This window comes from Cyrtonyx montezumae, unplaced genomic scaffold (assembly GCF_038088225.1).
Source record: "Cyrtonyx montezumae isolate F1298 unplaced genomic scaffold, pur_monq_1.0 scaffold_8, whole genome shotgun sequence".
NCBI lineage: Eukaryota > Metazoa > Chordata > Aves > Galliformes > Odontophoridae > Cyrtonyx > Cyrtonyx montezumae.
In genome coordinates this window covers 46,464,926-46,485,700 of record NW_027072089.1, presented here as the reverse complement: position 1 = coordinate 46,485,700, position 20,775 = coordinate 46,464,926, and the positions used below count along the sequence as shown (strand labels likewise).

Genomic DNA, 20,775 nt, shown 5'->3' with positions numbered 1-20,775 from the left:
AACCTGACCATTTTCTTGCCTTCATCTTCCCTCCATGGCAGTCAGTTATGTTACCTTTATAGCCTTTCTGTGTTACTGAAGAAGCACAGAGAAGCTATATAGTAGGAAATTTTCCTCAAAGCGTAACCAATCACCAAATTGCTGACTATGTCATACTGTTGAACGTTTAACAGATAGGGAAACATGACTACTTGTTATGGACCAAATTCTTTTTCTTTATACCATGGTGTTGGGCATTGTAGAATATGTTAGCCTTGCTCCTACCAAGTATTTAAGCCTTCAAAGTCAGTGTATTATATATGCAAAGTGATTTACTCATGCTAGTTTTGTGTCCTTTACCGAATTTCATTTTAACATTAAAATAGAACTTAACATGTGCTTAAAAAAAAACCCGACCAAAACAAACAAACAAAAAAAAGAGCTAAGAGGTTGGTTGTTTTTCTTTTTTTAAATTTATTTACAAGATTCTTGGAGTGAAATGTTACCAGGTCAGATCAAAGTCTTTGGTGGCAGAGTTCTGTTGTGCAGGAAAGATTTATATGAGATTGCTGTCAGATATGCTTTACTGCAGCTTTCAAACAATTATAAAATATGCTGAACTGCATACACAGCATTTTACAGATTCTTGCAGATTTTCATACCTGTGCTTGCCAGAAATTATCTTCAACTGAAGATAAGTACAGATTAGTTTACTAATTATTAGAAAATAAAAAATTCTGGATAGTATGTAGTTAGGACATCGGAAGAAGAAGTTCATGAAGATTTCTATTTATAGGAGTTGTAAACTTTGTATAAACTTTGTATATTAGAGTTCTGACAGGGTTTTGTTATTTTTTTTCTGTTTGTTTGTTTCTTTTGTGAGAGAGTTCTGAAGGCTGCTTCAGCTATTTGGAAATGGGTATGCAATAGCAGAAGTGTACTGACCAAAGTAACATTGGATGGCTGCTAGGAACGGAAATGGTGGCAGAATGTTTGTTGTGCAGAAAAGGATAATGCTGACTCATCTTGAAAAAACTGTCCTCTCTGCTCTTGTAGGGTTAAAAAAAAAAGAAAAATCACCTCAAATACCTCTCAGAAACTGCCATCAAGAATGCAGGAAGTCACTTACCAGTGTACACTTTTTTTTCCATTGTCATTAATAGTGAACACTTGACAAAGAGGGGTGTGATTTTTTGCAACTCCTGGAGAGGCAAGAACATCCACTGTATGCATGCTTTAACAACAAAGGACTTATTTGGAATAATGCAGGTACAGTTTTGTTGATAAACTGCAAAAGTCTTGGGATTTCTAGAGATCTGAGAAACCCTTACTCGTGCTAATACTGAACTAAAACTTTTAGCATGACCTTCCATGCTAGGGCCCAGTTTTGTGAACAAAATGCAGAATTGTAGCTCTACCTGAAAGCACTTTTCTTTCCTGAGACAAAAATGCGTTGGAATGTATTCTCAAAACAGTTTCAAAAACATTTGTGGTACCTTCTTCCTGTATTGTTTCTTGTTTTCCATTCAGTTTTTTCCAATTGTAGTTTAACTACAGACCTCCAGTGAAGGATCAGTCTTAATACAATCACACTGAAACTGCTATATGCATCTCAGTTTGGGACACTTTATAGTTACTGATGGAAAATGGGAAATAACACTTCCTATAAAGCAATGTTTTATTACACCACTCTGCTACTACCTTCATTGTAGAATTCCTGTTTACTTTTATAGAAGAAGCAAGCCTGAAATATCCACCTATGCTACCCTTTACTGATGCTATCAGCTCTTTAATGTGCCTTAAAATAATTCCTTTCCCATACTTGATTGATACCTTCATTGATGTAAGTCTTAATTATTGGTCTTTCTCAAATCTTATTCTGTAAGAAACTCCTCAGAAGCAAACTAAGTGTGAGATGTCAGCATATCTTCTAGGCACAAAGTGGAAAGCAATTGAACATTTAATATAAATGTGATTTTAATTTTGAATATGGGAATTTTTGGCTTAGTATATCAAGTAGCAATCTCATGAAAGGATGATGATGAACAATGAGTAGACCAAATCATTGCCTCCTTTTTCTAGAAGGTAAAAAAAATTCAAAATGAACAATCTCATCTATAGAGCTTAAGACCTTTCTGCTTTAATGCAATTTCCGCACAATTCCTTTCTTGCTCTGTGATAGGCTTAATAAGAAGTCAGACGAATATTTATTTCCTTATCTCAGTCTCTACATAAATGACAAGATTATTGCACAACAGTAGATCTGGACAAATCAGTCTTTTATATACATTCATTTAGGGAGAGGGAAAAAGATCAGTTACCACATCAAAAAGCCCTTAGGACTCTTCTCTCCGGGACAGTATTGCTTCAATAGCACTGTGGTATGAAGGTCTTTAAGAATCTTTTGATAATTTAGGCATGCTAAGCTATATCCAAATGATAACCTAATTTTTAAAATCTGAAATCAGAATATAGGAAGCCAGCTAGTTTCCACTTCTCATTGTGTTCAGCTTTCCATCTACAAAATAAAAATACTAAGTTTTCTTTTTCTCATCATAGTTCACTCTGTATGTGATTAAATTAATAATTTTTCAGGTATGTTTGAAAAGATACCATGACTAGAAAAATGGAACCCAGGTCTCAGTTTGGATTTCAGTTGATTGTTACAAGCTGTTTGATGTGCAGCTTGTCTGAGTAGTTAAAGAACATCTCCTACTGTTACCTGTTGCGGGAAAAGAATAATCCTAGCTCATGTGCTAGAGGAATGTGTTTTCTGGGTAAACTAGTCACAGTAATTTTTAGCTGGCTCCAATTACTAGTGTTATTTGTCCTGCCTTTTCAGGAATTAATGCAGATATAAAATATTATTCTAACTAAAAAATGCCTTACTTAGAATTCTAAGTGAGAGGCAGACAGATTTCTAGATTTCTGATTACTAGTCTTTTCATTCATGTAGAGTTCTTATAAAGCTTTCCTGTTTCTCCACTATTTTGTCAAAGGGAATAAAAATATTCCTATGATTCTGTTCCATTCCTTTTCAGAATTACATGCTTTACTTTAAAAACACGGTACTGTAAGTTATTATAGTCTCCCTTAATAAGGAGATTGAATACAACTGTTTGATGCAGATGTTTACAAACTGATTTGCACTTTGCCACTTTCATAGAGCTTTGTTGTATCCAAATATCTGTAAAAATACTCATTCTACAGTGGGATTTTCATAGGCTTGTTTAAACTATTTTTTCCTCTTCTACTGAGGTTTATTCAAAATAAGATTGCTGCTGATATCACTGAAACACATTTTGATGATTGAAAACCATTAACTTGCTTGTTTCTAACTTGCTTGTTCAACTTTTGTTGAACAACATTTGAGAGGTGGAAAGAAATGTCATTCTCCAGACTTTTTTTCACATTTTCCAAAATAGAGACACTGCTCATAAGAGAGCTTCTTCCTTAATTCTTGGCAGAGGTTGAAAACTGTAGGTTTTGTGGAATCACACAACTCTTTAATAGCCCAAAGGTCACAAGAGTAATACTTTTATAAAGTATTTGTTTTACTTCTTAATCATAAAATAGCATGTATCAATTGTAATGCTAAATTGGAAGCATTTTCCCCCTCTGTATTAGGTAGTTATACTGAACTGATACTGTGTTTAGATACACTGGGATTCTTTTCCAAATGTTCTGGGTGAGTGACTTGTGGCTCACCAGGCCTTCTTTATCATCCACCCTTAACTGTGAGCACCAGGAAGTCAATGTGGTTCTGCAAGGTTAACAGGCACCTGCTTCCTTTTCCCTAGGAGGGACACCTGTCACTTAGGAGTCACTGACTGGGAACAGCTGTTCTACTAAATGCCCTAATAATTCTACTAGTTCCTCCAGGTTATCTGTAAGGTTAGGGACAGGAATTTGTTACAATTGTTTGTTGTTGTTGTTGTTGTTGTTGTTGTTTTAATGAGAAGTATTTAGATAACAGTAAGGGAGACAAACCACACAACTCACCTACCTAGAACTTCACCACTTTTACTGTAAACCAATAAAATACAACAAACAACCCTACTGTGGGTATGGTAGATATGTGGTCTGTTCTGTAATGGACATTCTTAATATCAGGAAACTAAAAATATTTTAAATAAAATTTTCTAGGCAAATGTTTAATTAATCGGAGAGAGAGAATAAAAACAATTACAGGTTAAGATGTTCTGCAGTCAATCAGAGGCAAAAGACACTAAGACTGTTCTTTTGCCCATGTTGAAAAAACCTGTACAACTACCTTCAAAAGGACTTCTTACCTTGAAGCAATAGGAAGGCATCTTTGTAAAATTGGCCTTGGTGTGGCAAAGCTAAACACAACAGAGAGATTCTACTATGAGGGTAGAAGATATATTTTGAGTATGTCAGTGAAACTTTATTGCACACTCTGAGTGGACTTCATCTCTCTGCACTCTCATTGTGCTATGTGTGTACATCCTAGCAGGAAGATGATGTATGTTCCTACAGAAATTGCCCTTGACATGCAAGGGTTGTTTTGACAGTAGGTGAAAAAATTAGACATGGGACCACAGAAAATATCACTACTGCGCTCTCCATTTTCCAGTTGGTTTGCTAATATCCAGTCTGCAAGAAAAGTGAAAATAGAACAAGAATGTGGTACTGTGGCAGTGTCAGTATAGACAGCGAATGGCAAGTATGAAGGCGTGACAGGTTAGAATGGGAAAAGGATGGAGAGAAGTCTTTCTGAAGTGAGATGAAGAGTCAACTAGGAGGTTTAGATATGAATGTGGAAGGTGATGAGGTTATCTACAAAGTTATAGGCAACTGCAAAGAAAGCAGCATCGTGTGAGATATGCAGAGTCCCTGTGGTGAATTCAGATGCCTCTTCCCCAGACGTTAATGGAAGTCATGTATCTTAAAATCTTAATCATTTTATTTGTGACAGTGAACAACAGACATAAAATTTTATGATCAGTTATTTGAATTCATAAGGAAAAAAGAAATCTTCTTGTAGGATACTACCCATCCATAAGTTCACACTTGTAAGCCACAGTCATAAAAAGGTAATTCAGCAACAAATGAGGAATGCCAAACATCAATAGAGGCTATGAGGCTTACTAAGAGCTAGCTGATTGAACGGTTCAGATCTTCTCTCCAGTAGAGGGCAGCGATACACAAAAACTTACTGTTATTTTCAAGTTAAATTTTGTAACATGGTAAATATCAGCATTTTCAAGAAGATCATGTAAGCAAGTATCTAGTTCAATTATTTAGTAATGACAGCTTATATAATGACCCCTTTCACAATCATTCAAAGCAAATAGAATTTCCTCCAGGAAGAAAAAGATCCTGAAAGCATGAGTGTAATACATAATAAGGGCATTTGCATTTTGAGTTTCTTAAAGATAAACTACAGATGGTTGAAGATATTAATATTGAACTATCTCAGCTACCCAGGCCTTTAAAAATGTTTCTTTTTCAATCCCATGTGCCTGATCTGAACATTTTTCTTCTATGCTTTGCTTTCTTCATTTGTTTTTTGTTCACCTACATTTGTTTACTGTCTGTACTGAAACCCTCTGTTTCACAACAGTTTTTGTTCTCAGTTTTCTCTGTGTTTGCCATCTTTTCACAACCCTATTAAGAATTTTTACTCTCATCTTTGAAATCTCACCAAGTTACATGTTTTCTGAGACACCTGTGGGTACAAGGACCAGTACAGACAAGTGTTCTTCCTAAAATTAAAAGAATGGACAGCCCACAAACATCATCTACGTTATTATGAAATACATCTTCAGTTTCTTACTCATCAAAGATACAGATTCCTCTAGATCAGTTCAGGAGTGAATTAGTAACAAAACTTCCCTATCTCACCTCCTTGACCCAAGCAAACAATACATTGATTCACAGTAAGGTGAGCAAGTAAAAAGAAAGAAAAGAAAAATCTATGCTGGACTGTATTTTGAGTTCTGATGAGCTAATGCAGAAATGTGTACTGTTTCTGTTTCTTCAACTTTCAAAAGAATTTGGTTCTACTTCACTTTCTGGAAATTTGTATGAAGCCCAAAAATATATTATTTATTTTCATTACTATCTGGTTCTACTAACTAATGCAATCAATACATTACATATAAATATTTTCATACAACTATCACACGCAACTTGACTAAATTTTCCTTATGACTTCACAGGCCTATGGAGGGCAGGCTAAATCTTCACACAACTACATAGAAAAAATTATATACAATCTAGTACAAAATGTATACAGATCCTTGTATTTTAAACATCAAGTTATCAGCTGACTTGTAACTAGTTTGAAAATATAGTTCATGATTACACTTAAAAAAAATCTTTCTAAGGCCTGAGCTAATCTATTGTAGAAGATACTGTTTTATGTACAAACAGAACAAAGCAATGAATCCTGTATTATTTAACTTAATAACCTGAGTGATCTCAGATTCAGCATCTGTGTTTCAGTTGAAGAACCAAAAGGACACGTAACTTTACATTATTTATTACAACTGTGTCATACTGACTTGATTTATTTGCCTTTACTAACAACAAATTTGGTCTTCTTGATTTTATTAAGTCACAAGGGATTTTATTGTGAACAGCTAAATTCTAATAAAAACATTGTAATTATTCCCTCTTTACACCACCTATTGTGTTTACAACCAAATAAATAAATAAATGACCTCTTTCTCTTACTTTATCTCTTGGTTGATTCCTAATTAACATAATTATCAGTCATCAGAATTTCCTAGCCTAGATATGACCTACATATGTAATTAAAAATGTCAACACTTCCTCCTTTATATGCCCTGAAGACATTAGATCTACATCATTCATTGTAAAGAAACAGAAACCCATACATGCCATGTATATGATATCCCTATGAAAACTTTTTTCATCTCGGCTATTTAAGTCTAAAAATAACCCCTTTCCTACTACAAATAATATAATACCAAGGCTGTTCCATACAAACTTCTAATTTCATGCTTAGTGTAATCATTTCTTGAAACTTGCTGGCATGACCCACTGATGACCTTACATGAATAGCTATAAGAAAAATTTGCTCTTCAATTAATTGTATGTCACAAATCATTTATATATATATATGTAGATATGACTCCAGAATGCAGATGTAATATTATTTAGCAAAAAATTGATTTGAACACATTACTTTTGTTCAAGACCCTTTTATTAGCTCATATACTGAACCTCAAGTTTGAGTTTACATGACTAGATGTAAAAGTATCCCTGTGTCCACTCAATGTCATGGATTAGCACAGCCTTTCACCATGTTTTCAGTTTCATACATAAACACACGGTGTGGGTTTTTTTTTTTGTTTGTTTGTTTTTTTAATATATTTTTCACTTGTCACTTTCCATTAGTGTAAAGAATACAACCGAATGCAGCTCACTTGTGTTCAAGTGCTCTAGCCTGTCAACCTTTACGCTCTACAGTGTCATGCTACCGTCCAGCCCCACGGAGGAATAACGAGCTATTTCACTGCCATCACGACCCACACACTTCGAGAGTCCCACTTTCAATCTTCTCCCACTGGCTCCTCGGAAAACTCCGCGCCGTCTCTCCGTACCTCTGGTTCTCAGAAGGCCGAGACGCTACGGGCAGCGCCCTCCACTCCCGGGAGGCAGTGGCCACCCCCGGGCAGCGCTGTGCGGCATCGGGCGAAGGACAGCGCGTTGGCCTTTCCCATGGGAAGCTCTGTAGACCCGTCCCCGAGAGACGCCGCGCGGGCGAGGGCTGCTCACTGGGTGGAATTTTTGGGGCAAAAACGTAGGGCTTTCATCATACTTTCATTTATTTATTTGTCTATTTGTTTATTTATTTATTGGGAGGGGGGTCGGGGTGGGGAAAGGACTTAGTGCTGTTTTTTGTCTTTTGTTGATTTTTTTTTAATCGTTGTTGGTTTCCTCAGCTGCTCTCCCGAGTCTTGCTCAGACAGGGGTGCAACAAAGTCCCCGGGAATAAATGCCCAGAGGAGCCTTTCCTTAAAGCGCGCCCTTGAGACAGAGAAGGGAAAGCGGGCGAGAAGAGCAGGAGCTGCGGAGCCGAGAGGCAGCACGCTGGCGGCTCGCGGTGACCGGCCGCCGTAGTAGCGAGCGGCTCCTCCGGTGGTTGGGCTGGGGAGCGCTGGGCTCCTCCTCCTCTTCCCCCCCAAGCCGTGCACAGCCGGGTATGTGGCTGACTAGTCTCCCCCCGTCTCTTTTTTTTCCATGGGTATACACACCGAGACACGCACATGACAGTACTTCGGCGCGAGAGCCGGTGCATCGCCAGGAGGGCTGTGCTTCCACTCCTGGCACGCACGCACACACACACACACAGATACACGCTGCTGCTGCTGCCGCCGCTACTGGAAGTCTTTCTGCACGGGGATTAGCAGCCGCCTGCCTCCCTTTCTCTCTCTTTCTTCTTCTCCTTCCCTCTCTCCTTCCTTCCCACAAACGCTTGACTAACGGACGGCGGGCAGAAAAAGGTAAATGCTTGCGTGCGTGCTGTTTGCTGACAATAGCGATGGGTGATCGCTCCCTGGCAGCGCGCTGCGAGGCTCCGCTCCCAGGCAGCAGCCTGCCCTCCTGCCGCGCCGGCGGCTGCCGCTCCCCGGGACTCTCCTCCCGGGGGATCGCGTTGGCTGCGAGAGGTGTCGCTTCCCCAGCTCCCCCCCCTCCCCCCTCCCCGGACTGGGAGGCAGAGGTTGCCGTTGCCGCGCTCCTGAGCGCTTGCCACCTCAGCCTGTGAGTGTGGGGGAGTGCCGAGCGAAAGGTTGCGCGGGATGAAGGTTGCTATTAATCGCCGGGCGCGCGGAGGAGAGAGAGCTCTTTTCGCTTCGCCAGGGAACCCGTGCATTATTAATCAGGGCTGGCGAGTGGCAGCGGAGCACCAGCCCTACGCCGACTCGCCCCCAGTCCACCGTTTGCTGCATCATTCAGCAGAGTTATTTCCAGCTGGCCTCGCGTCGTGGGGCTTTTATCCCACTACTCCTTCGGCAGGGATTTTGGCAGACGCCGAGGGTAGCGCCGATAGGGTCGATCCTTCTGGTCTCGGAGGGAGAGTGAGGCGAGGACAGGCAGCGCTGCCGGGACCCGCAGGGTGCGGGCTCCGTACCCCGGGCGCCGGACAGGCAGCACTACTTGTCGCCTGTTGTTGCGGGCGTCCCTCCTTAGCAGGAGAAAAGCACGGTGAATTTTTACACCCCCCCCCCCCCCTTTTTTTTTTTCTACCCCCTCCCTCTCTCAGCCAAGCCGAGAGGCCGTACTGTGCGGGGCAGCCCCGGGTGGAGAGCCGCGGGGATCTCCCGACGCTGGGCCGTGGCTTGACAAGCCGAGCTTCCATTCGCTAGGTTCTCTCCTTGCGGGGAGGGGAAGGGATGCGGGCGGCATGGAGGAGCCCGCTTTGCCCGGCTGCCTTCATGAGGATAGCGGGGAGGAGGAAGCGGGTCGGCCTTACAGCTGGGCCGCTGCTGTGCCTCAGCCGGCGCTCTTAAAGCGCAGGGCAGACCTACGGGTGCTCAGCGCGGAGCCGGCAGCCCGTAGAAGTACCGAGGCACAGGTGTGGGCGTTTAGCGGCCGAGAGAGGCGGTGACAGCAGCGGCAGCAGCCCGGGGGGGGTTAAAGTGCTCCCTGGGGGAACCCCGGCCCCCGCCGGGCACTGCTCGCTGCGTGCTGAGATGGGAGTGTGGGGACGGGGACACGAGCAGCTCCGCTCTCATCAGCCCCTCCGAGAAACGAGGCGTTAAGCAAGGTCTGTTATATAATTGTGTCTTGTTGTGTGTCGTTTTTATTACAGCCCGCTCGGGATGCCTGCAAGGAAACTGTTGTAGCATGCCCGTTTCTAGAGCAGGTTGATGTTAGTGTGAGAACTGGGAGAAGATTTATGGAGGGATTGATATTTCACAGGAAGTGCTTTGGTATTGCACATGATTGATTTCGGGTAATCCTGTTTCATTCAAGTTGTTTTGTATACCTGTCAGAGATATGTAAACACGGTTAAAAACAGAAAGCAAAAAAAGCCCTACAGAAACAGAAAACAGTAAAAGAAGCAAATGTGGGGAGAAATGTCATTCATCTGTTAATTTAGTTATATATGAGTTGTTTAACCTTTTAGCCTACTATAAACACGAGGTAGGTGTGCTTGTGAGCACAGTGTGCGCTCATCTGGTTATGCTGGATTGTAGTTTGATATTAATGCACCTTTAAAAAGGCAATGCTAATTTCTACTGGTGTGGGCGACAAGTGCAGGGACTTCAGGTATTTTCCCCTCTCTGAACAGAGGTGGGTTTGATCTTTGTTTACTGGTCTAATTAATTAGAATGGATCCAAAAGTTCAAGTAATATTCTGAAATGTTTACTGATAGCAATAATAATTGAGGTGTTTTTTTTTAATGCCAGTGACACAGTTCCTTATTTCCTTTTGTGTGGCCTGCTTGTCTGTCTGATAATCTGTATTTCAGAACTACTGAAAGAAGATATTGCAAGCTATCAAAAATGCATGGGAGTAATGTGTGCTGCTAATTAGGGAGGTCATCAAGCATTTTTACAGTAAAGAGTACAACAGTGTTCCATTGAACGTACCCTCCTAAACTCAAGTTGTCTTCCTTTTTCTCACTGAAGCTACCTACATTGAATATATGTGCTTAGAAGGAGTTTATTCTGGTCTGTTTCTTAGGGAGTTAACGCTTGCATGGGTATCAATATGATCTCTGTTAGATGTTGCCCTGTCTTCTTTCCTGTAGATGTAGGTGGTGCCTCTCAATGTAGCCTTAGTTATCAATGTTGCCACCTGGAAATACAAAAAGAACAGCATGAATAATGAATGCCCTAGGAAAATCCAGGGTCAATCCTGTACTGAGAAGCAATAGAAAGGAGGCTCCGTGCAGTGTTCTCGTTTTGTTGCAGTTCTTGCCCCTTGCACATCCCAGCCAGTAGCTCAAATTTTCACCCAAGCTGTAGAAGATAGCCACAGTGATCTCAAATGTGCATTGCCATTTTAAGAAGAGGAGCTCAAGGCACTGGAACAAAGATAGTTTATTCAGCCCTTAATCTCTGTAACCAAACTTTATTTTTACATCCTCTGTTGTATCATCTCTCAAGATTTAAGAAGGCTATTTTTGTCAGGGGTGCAGAATTAATACTTGTTCTCCTCTTATTCCAAATTTTGCACTTGTGCATGAAGCTCATCCTAAGAAACCTGAAAAAGGAATCTCCATGGTAACAACAGAGAGAGATTTTCTTCCTCCCTCACCGTAGGTCAGGATGAGACGCCTACCCATCCGTTAACTTGTAGCAGCATTAGATGACACCTTCCTCTTTGTAGTGACTCTGTCTGCTGGGGTATGTGCTTTTACTGTTGGCTCACGCTTTCAGAGCATGGCTCTTGAGAACAGTGTTACACCAGCTGAGCATAGTCCCTATGTCTTCCACACTATCATCTTTCCTTTCTTCTTGCCTCACACTTCAGGGTTTCCTGTGTGATTTGGTTATGGAATTTGAGGAAACAACCTGTTTGCACAGTGAGGTTGTTGACCTGAAGACCTGTTTTGACACTCGCTCTTTTATTTGTCTATATTCTCTTCTCAACAGAGTTTTTTTTTGCCTGCTGAGGTTTTGCAGCAGCAAATTCTACCAGGGATTCACATTATTTTGTGAGTTGATATGTGATACAAAGATTCTTGTGTGGAAATGTTTACAATTTAAAAAAAAAAGTCTTGATTTTGCACTGACTCTGTCATCATAGATTGGTAATAGAGAATATTGTGTTCTTTGGTTTTTTTTCTAATTTTTAGATGAGATGTAGTTGGTCATTTTTATTGTCATTCTTTTATTTATATTTCTATTTTATGTTATTTGAAGAGTAGTCTGCATATGCTGTGTCTCAGTCCAAGATATGGTGAAGAGAATACTTTCTGACAACAGAAGCATCAGAAATAGTTATAACTTTCACTAAGGAATAGAGCATATTTTCTGTTTTGTTCCTTTCTGTATTCAGTTACTGTAGCTAAGATCTCATGAAAGGATACCAAATGACTTTTTAAATGGTTCCCTTAGGCTGCTGATGCACCAGGTCTCTCTGGGCGTATTTCCAATTCTTTTGCCTTTCCCTGTGACATAGCTTGGGATAATTTGAAAACAACCATCTTAATATAAGACAGCAGACATCATTTGTTGCTGGGCAATATGTCATTTGTGACTGTAATTGGAAGACAGATGCTAATGCTGATTTTAGCCTTCTTAACTTGTCTTGTTGGCAGATTGTCTACGGAAGCACTTCATGCTTGGAAATCATGCACTATATTTCTACCTTTCAGTATTCCTGTTTCTGGAAGGACTGCCCATGCTATTTGAGAGCTAGTTTTTCATAATCTGGCTTGCTATGTAAATCTGGCTTAATGCTTATTTTCAGTGTCTTCTACTAGACAAAATTCATTTCCTAAGAGTGGTCAGTGTCGCTTTTTCCTTTAATCTTTGTATAGAAAAAATTCTATTACTTTTCCATGTGATACTTGGTCCTTGTATTGGTATTATCTCAATGGCTGTCGTTCAGGTCATTCACTTTGCTTTGAAAATTTTACCATTGCCTTTAAATAACCATAGGTTTTTCATCTTCTGTGGTATTGGTTTTTTTCTTTCTCTATTTATTTTTATTTTTATTTTTTTAATGCCAAAGAAACTAGGAATTAGGAAGAGGAATTCTAATGTGAAGGAAATGTACAGTTATGGGTTTTTAGGTCCAGGTTTTCAAACTCAGTGTTTAAGGTGGCAAAAATGTGTGGCCAACTCATAGCCAAAAATCTCAACAGTAATAGGCAATGTGTTGAATTTGCAACCAGGGCTTGGGTTGCTTGTTTTGCTTTTCTTATGTGTGTGTTTTTGTTGCTGTTATTATTTTTTTTTTTTTTGAGGGGGGGGGGGGTTCTTAGTTTTGTGGGCTAACTTTGAGTGTAGATTGCAGTAACTTGTAGCAACTTACAGGTTTCAATTTCTTTACACTCTGATGTGAAAATGTAGTAACTGTGCTGCATCCAGATAAGGATTCCTTGAGTTTTCCCCTATTCTGTGAAAAGGAGATGTTAATGTGTTGAGGATGCCCAAAACATTACTGTAAGAATTGTGATGAAATTTCAGTTTTATGCTCTAGGTACAAATTGTACCTGAAAATAACTGTTTGAGGAATATGTTGATAGAATGAAAACAGATTATTATTGTTATTATTATTTAAATAAAAGGCAGTGGAATTTTTCCAGCCAGCTTCCTGAGTGTTGTGTTACTAATTCCATCCTCACAGTTGAATTCATCTGGTGTGTCTGTATAATGGCACTGGTGAAACATGATGATGTACCTACCTGACTGGGGGACAGTTACAGTAAGAGGCAATTATTTGTAGTCTCAATTATCTTTATCATCATAGCATCAGTTATAGCAGTATTTAAACTGTACTGAATGTCAGCACTGATAATTAGTCTCTCACTACTCTGCATATTTTTTGTTCTTTCATCAGAAACAAAATAATGAGAAGGAGATTAAATCCAGATCTCTGGATTCTGCTAGTGATCTCAGTGGTATCCTTCCATGCATGGGCTTGCAATGGTTGTCTTTCTTCAACAGATATACTGAAAACATGTTCCAGGGGTTTGCAGTGTCTCAGAGGTGTGCACAGTGCACAAGATTCTTCATTTCCGTTCCATTCCATGATTGAAAGAATCTCAGAGTACTTGCAGTATTCCACTCACATAGGGTGAGCTTGGTTTAGCAGATTGTATGAAAATGCGGCTCCTGGTTTCTCCGGTTCTGTTGTATTGGCACAAATGTTCTATAAGGGTATCAAAGGAGACTCCTTTTTCTCTTCATTTTGCGTCTTTTGCGTCTTTTTGATCAAATTTTGTTCATTGGGCATGATTTAGTTCTGAAGTTGTCACCAGCTTTACAGCTGGTGATTTGCCTCCATGATTTTTTTTTTTGGGGGGCAGGAAAGGGAGTGGTGAGGGGTTGGGGATGGAGGGGAGCAGTGGGCAGACAAGGGGAGGACTGTCCTTTAGAATTGTGTTAATTCCATTACAGGATCCTACTTGGTAACGCAACATACACCTAGCTGTTTGTTCTAACAAATGTTTTCTTTGCAGAGGAGTGCTTATTGTAGAATTTATGTATAGTTTTCTAAACATTATTGATGAGTATACACATGTAGCTTTTCAGAACCAAGTGGGTGGCAAACTAGAATAAACAGGGAAAAACCTCTCCAGCAATGACTGAAGGTGATAGAATTAGGCAGATTCATCTGAATTTATGGCTGCTTTCTACAAATTAATTGTTTTGATATCAGTGTTTGCAATATTTATTTACAGAAAATGGGAGTTTATTCTGTACCTGAAAGAACTTTACCACCATAATATGTAATACTTATTTGAATGCTTTTCTGAGGAAAATGTTCATAAATACCTTGATATATTGGTTTACAGAACTCGTGATTGCTGTGTATAGGTCACTTACTACTAACAGTGTAATAGTGCTAACTACTATGAGACTTATATAGAATATATTGTATATATTCTATATATTCTATTTTATATAGAATCACAGAATCCTTAGAGTTGCAATGGACCTTTAATCACCTAGTCCAACTCCTCTGCAATGAACAGGGACACCATATCTAGGTCAGGTTGCCCAGGGCCTGATCCAGCCTTGCCTAGAAAGTCTCCAGGGATGGCACATTGACTGCATCTCTGGATAACCTGTTTCAGTGCCTCACCAAGCTCACTGCAAAAGACTTTTTTCCTTATATCCAACCTAAATCTTCCTGGCTTGAAGCCATTTCCCCTTGTTCTATCACCACAGACCCTGCTAAAGAGTCTATCCCCTCCCCTCCTGTGGCATCCCTTTAGATACTGAAAGACTGCTACCAGGTCACCTTGTAGCCTTCTATTCTCGAAGCTGAACAACCTCATCTCTCTCAGCCTGTTCTTGTAGGCAAGGTGTGCTGTCTCTTGCATCATGGTTTTTTTTTTTTTTTGGTAGCTCCTCTGGATGTGCTCTGACAGGTCTATGTATCTACCATATTGAGTATGCCACATCTGGATGCAGTACTCTGCTCAAGTTTATCTAGGTCCTCTGGGTGGCATTCTGTCCCTCTGGTGTGTCAAATCCCATGCCACAGCTGAATGTCTTCAGCAAGCTTGCTGAGTGTGCACTTGACCCCACTGTCAGTGTAATTGATGAAAATAAAGAGTAATCAGTCCCAGCACTGACGCCTGGGGGACATCACACATTACCAGCCTCCATCCAGACATGGAACTATTGATCACCACTCTCTGGACTTGATTCTGTAGCTGGTTCTTCATCCATCAAACAGTCCACCCATTGTAGGGTGGATAATTTGAAAGGATGGAATTCAGAGGAGATATCACGGAGGATGGTATATTTCCGTAAGGATTTATATAGATGGTACACAGACTACTGGTAAGTAAAGGGTGGCTCGCCTTTTACGATGGTTGAGGCTTGCCAATGACTCCACACAGGAGGGATCTCCAAGAAGAGATCCTTCCCTGGTGGTGGTCAGCCCTTAAATGGGGTCTGGGAGAGGTGGAGGCAGGCTCCACTCCTTCCAATCACACAGGTACCATTACCTTCACCTGTGCCCCCATGGCGGACTCAGTGCTCACCTCAGGTGATCAATCAGTGGTTCAGGCTGTGATTCAACAGTTCCCATACACTCATCAAATCCATATCTTTCCAATTTGGAGAGAAGGATGTTGTGGAGTACCATGACAAAGGCCTTACTGAAGTCAAGATAGATGACATCAGTGTCTCTTCTTTTGTCTGTTGGTGCAGTGACACCATCATGAAAGGTCACTAGGTTGGTTAAAAAGGATTTGCCCTTGCTGAAGCAGCGCTGGTTCTCCAGCATCATCTCTCTTTCCATGTGCCTTAGCATAGCTTCAAGGAAGATCTACTCCATGACCTTTCCTGCACATAGGTGAGACTAGTAGGATAGTTACTGGGGCTATCCTTTTTGCCTTTCTTAAGAATGAGTATGCTGTAGCCTTTTTTCCAGTCACTGGGGACTTCCCATGGTTGCCACAACATTTCAAATATCATTGACAGTGGCTTGGTGACTACATCAACTAATTCCCTAAGGATTCTGGGATGCATCTCATTGGAAGCCATAGGCTTCTGGATGTTAAGGTTCCAAACATGATCCCCACTTACAGTGGGGAGTGACTTTGCTTCCACAGTCCCCAAGATGTATCACTTTCTGAAATGAAAAATTGTAGAAGAAAAGCTTGAGTGATATAGTTTGGAAAGCATTGTTACTTACAGTGAAAAATATATATTTCTTTTGTTTTTTCTCTTTTTGTCCTGGAAAAAAAAAATAATGTTGTGGCAAATGTTCAATTGGCTATCTATTTAGTCAAGTGTAATTACAAACTGAAGATGAAACGTAGTTTCTTGCATATTTAGATCTTGACCTGTCATGGAAAAGAGATCGCTGCAGGGAGTTTTCCCTCCAAAACAAATAAATAACCATTTAAGTGTTCAAAACTGATCACTGATCTTTTATCTCGGAAAGCAATGCCTTTTTCCTGGCATGTTACAAGCTCATTTATGTGAAAAGAATGGTTACTTCTTCCACTTCAGGTTTGTTTTTTTCTCATTAGTTTATAAAAACACTTGCAAGCTTATACTCATCATATCCCTTTTAATATGCCCATGTAATATGTCATTTACAGTATTGAAGTGGCACAGTGATTGAAGAACAGCAGTTCATTTCATGCAGGGTAAAGTGAAATTAGATTTTTGTATGTACAGGCTACTGTTTTTCATTTTCCTCAAACATGCCGATCTATATGGTTTTACTTTGATTGCACGTGATCTGCCTTGCAGAATACTCATATGGTGTTTTATGTCTCTATAGTTGATATGTGATATAAGTTTACACACTGAGAGTCTTCATACTGAATTTTGCAGAGAGAATTGCACAGCAGAATTATATATGAACAAACATATTTATGCATGAAAAGGATCATTGGTTTGCCATGCCATGTGCTAATAATTACTCAGTGAAGGGACAAAGCCAACAGCAGAAAGCCTGTGAGACCTCTTGTAATCACAAATAATATAATGAGCTCAGACAAAAGGATACTTACTATTCAGTGAATATGCTTAAAGTTGCTGCATTTTAGTTGTCTTCAAGTATAAAACATCTTTAGAAATCAAGATTAAGACAGAGAGAGGAGAGTGAGGGCTAAAGGAATACTTAGCTGATCTTTAAAAACAAATCTTAATAAGTTATAACTGGTAGACTGAGACAAAATATAGGTAATTATCAGTTCCATTTTTACACGTGTTAATAAAACTTGTGCTATTGGTGATGAGGCTCTAAGTTATGGAAAGAAAAGCTAAACATAAAGGAACTTGATCAAAGTATCTGAATATTCCAATTTGCAAAATAAATATTATGTAGGATACTTTATGTAGAAAACCAGTATCATATCATGCAAAATAACGACTCTAACTTCTAGAGTATATTTCTGACAAACCAAGTCAAAATATGAGTTACTTGCCCTGATCTTTTTGTCTTTCAACTGACTCATACTTCAGATATGAGCCACAGGAGCAGGGTGCTTGCATTGTCAAAAGCTGTATGAGTTTTTAATTTTGAGCAGCAGTTGATTAGGGCTGTATTAAAAACTTTTTCTGACAAGAAATGTTGGAATGTGGTGGCAACTTTTCTGTGGAGCACTTCTAAAGACATATTTGTAAAGGGATGAAACAAGGATAGTGGCATTCCTATGGGATCTAAGAGAAATTTAGTTACATCATGTTCCTTCTTTCTAAAGTTCTAGTGCTCCAATGACAAAGCACTGTGGAGCATGGTGAATGAAAGAGGAAGGTTTACCTTGGTGCCAATTTCAGTTTCTTTTGGAACTAAGAATGAAATTATATGCATAATGAGAAGAAAATTGGGAACTTCTAAATATTCAGATTTCTGGCAGACTTTGTAAAGCTGTAAAAGCTCTTAATTTGCTTTTTGCTATTCAACTAATCTGTAGTTCCCTACCTGAATCACTCTAGGATTAAAGAAAAGTGTGCAGCTTTGAGTGATCTATTTGAGATAGATTCCTGATAAAAGAAGCAGTGCTTAAAACTAAAACTACTGCAGAAAGATCTGGTATGTTCATTAAGTTCATGCTTGGTGAAAACAATAGTTTGGGTGTGGATTTTGACTTCGTTCAACTGTCATATTATTTTTCATTTTAATATATGAAACTTGCAAAGTATGTTGATTATTTGAAGTGTAGTTAATTAATGTATTTAATTAAAGTGTAGTTAAGTAATGATGTGACTCACCAGTTTTAGTTTGGTCTTTTTCTAATCTTACACATCTGAAGTGTACAGAGTACCTGCTGCTGACTTAGGCACTGGTTTGAACAATTGCTGAATGAAGCATTGTCCCAATTTTGTGTTCACAGAATCATAGAGTTATAGGGGTTGGAAGGGACCTCTAGAGATCGAGTCCAACACTTAGTTGTTTTCTTTATAGCTTTTTTTTATTCTAATCTTTTACATTCAAAACTGAATGTAATGTTCCTTCCAGTGTTGTGGTTAGTTGTTAACTTTGTGCTGCTGTATAATCTGTACTATTTCAGCTATTTCTTATTTTATTTTACTTTAATTTTTTTCCTTAAGCTTTACTCTAATAGTGGTGGCCTGTACTCATCTTCCATATCCAAATTATGCTGGCTACTGGCCATAGTTTAGTAACATGTGATAAATCTCTCAAAGCTTATGTATGCTTTTAATTTATATTTGTCAGGATTAAGCTTTTGAGAGGAGTGTTATTTCTCAGCCACAGCAGAGTTTAAAATGATTTCCCTTAAAATTCCCTTGTTCTTGATACTGGTCCCTCCTTGCTCCTTGGGAACTCCTCAGTGGTAGAAAAGGCTGAGGAGAAGCTGAGATCAGCTGTTCTGGCACATGAGGCAATTTATGGTTTATGTTTTTCTTTCTGGTAGATCATCAAGGACCTGAAGGAATTCAGGTCCTTGAGAATTCCCCTGGAAGAAAGCACCCTTCATTCACAACTGAAGACTGAATCTGCTGCTTTCATTTCCATTGGATGACCTTGAAAACAAGAATTTATAGATCTGCTAACTCAAATAAGTAGCGAAATCCCCAAACTCTGTCAGATCTACAGATATACAGCGAATGCCCGCATATAATAGACGTGGTTAGCCCATCTCTCAAGAAGAAATGACTTGATATTATATTTTTTTCTACATGCTTCTTATTTTTTTCTGTGTAATCACTGTGCCTATCCAGAGTTCTTTGATACCAGCAGCATACTGTACTCTCATAATCTTGTTTTTACTGGATAGCACTTAAGCCACTGTAACGGAGGCAGTACTTTCAAACAGTTTGCACTAGGTAGATGTGTGCCCAATACAGACTGTAAATAACCAGTACATTATTTAGTATATCATGATGTATGGCTGATAAAATACATAAAAATTGACAATAATAGAGCTATATCATCACATCTAATACAATAAAGCTTTTTCAGCTGCTAGCAGAGCTCAAAAATTTACTGCTACAATTGGATATCATGGATATGATTCATTCTGTTTTAGTGGATGTAAACAAATTAGTGTATTAAGTTTTATTTTGTTGAATGGATAATTTATGTGATACTGAGATACCTGAAACATTACAGAATATAATGTTTACTTTTTTTTTCCTAAATACATATAAATAAATTTTTCTTAGCACATACTATTTGAACGATCACCTGCCAAATTTTAAATCAGCAATGAGTTAACAGTTCTTGATTGAACTTTGATGACAATTGAACTTTGGTGACAAATCACCCATTGTTAATGTCTGGAGCCAAACCGGGCTCCTACATTAGGTGCTGAAACTTGTCTGTTCTGTAACTCAAGTGTTCAAATGTTTTCCAGCTTGTTCGTCTTTAGTATAAATTGTTCTAAGGTGAGCTGCTTGCTGTGTGTTTTGTGGAAGACAAAGTCAAGCCACAGTATTGCACACAAATGATTTAAATGGATTGATCAGTATGTGTATTGCCCATCTTATCTGTTTAAAATAGTTAATTAAGGAAAAGAAAATAATTTTGCTTTCCTCATTGAGTTTGCTGATTAGTCATGGATTGTTGCCCACAACTTTATGGAAGCTAATCAACTAGTTCTTAATAGATTCCATTATTATCATCTTTATAATGTACTAGCTGAAGAAAGGAAATTAATTCAGTGGAATCTCACTAGAAGTAAGATGCTGTATGTGCTAGAAAATTAAGTGTGGCAAATATATTAGCTTTATTTTGATAAGCATGCTTTTTAGGGTTTATCCTAGAGGTATTTTAAGCAGTAAGATTAATTTTGTTGTATTTGTGGCTGGGTCAAATACTTTTTGAAAGCAGGATGAAGTTAGTCATGCTTTACTTAATACCTAATTCTAAATAAATCTACTTGTGCATAATAAATGGGAAATTAATACTAAGATAATGCTCTGTATTTAAAAACAACAACAAACCAGAAAAGTGTATTTTATCTAAGTAGACCAGATACCATTTCCTTCTGTTTACCAAATGGATAGCATTAACAGGAACCAGATATGTATTTATGCTAGAATTAAGCTCAGCAGATGCAAAATGCTGGAGACTGGGTTTATGACTGGTATGTCCACAGGGAGGTAAGTGGGGTGAAAACAGATGTGCATTAGATTTAATACTAAATTCAAGTAGATACAACTACGCAAACCAAAATGGAG

The 20,775-nt window shown here is 39.1% G+C and overlaps 1 protein-coding gene across 1 annotated transcript in view; it reads left to right on the top strand.

The window, feature by feature from the left end:
* The first annotated feature begins 8,307 nt into the window (after nt 1–8,307).
* Nucleotides 8,308–20,775, top strand: part of DLGAP1 (DLG associated protein 1) — a 391,301-nt gene continuing 378,833 nt past the window's right edge. Inside the window, exon 1 of the mRNA XM_065752000.1 lies at nt 8,308–8,477. The gene's annotated coding sequence lies outside the window, so the exon portion shown is untranslated. The remainder of the gene's footprint in view (nt 8,478–20,775) is intronic.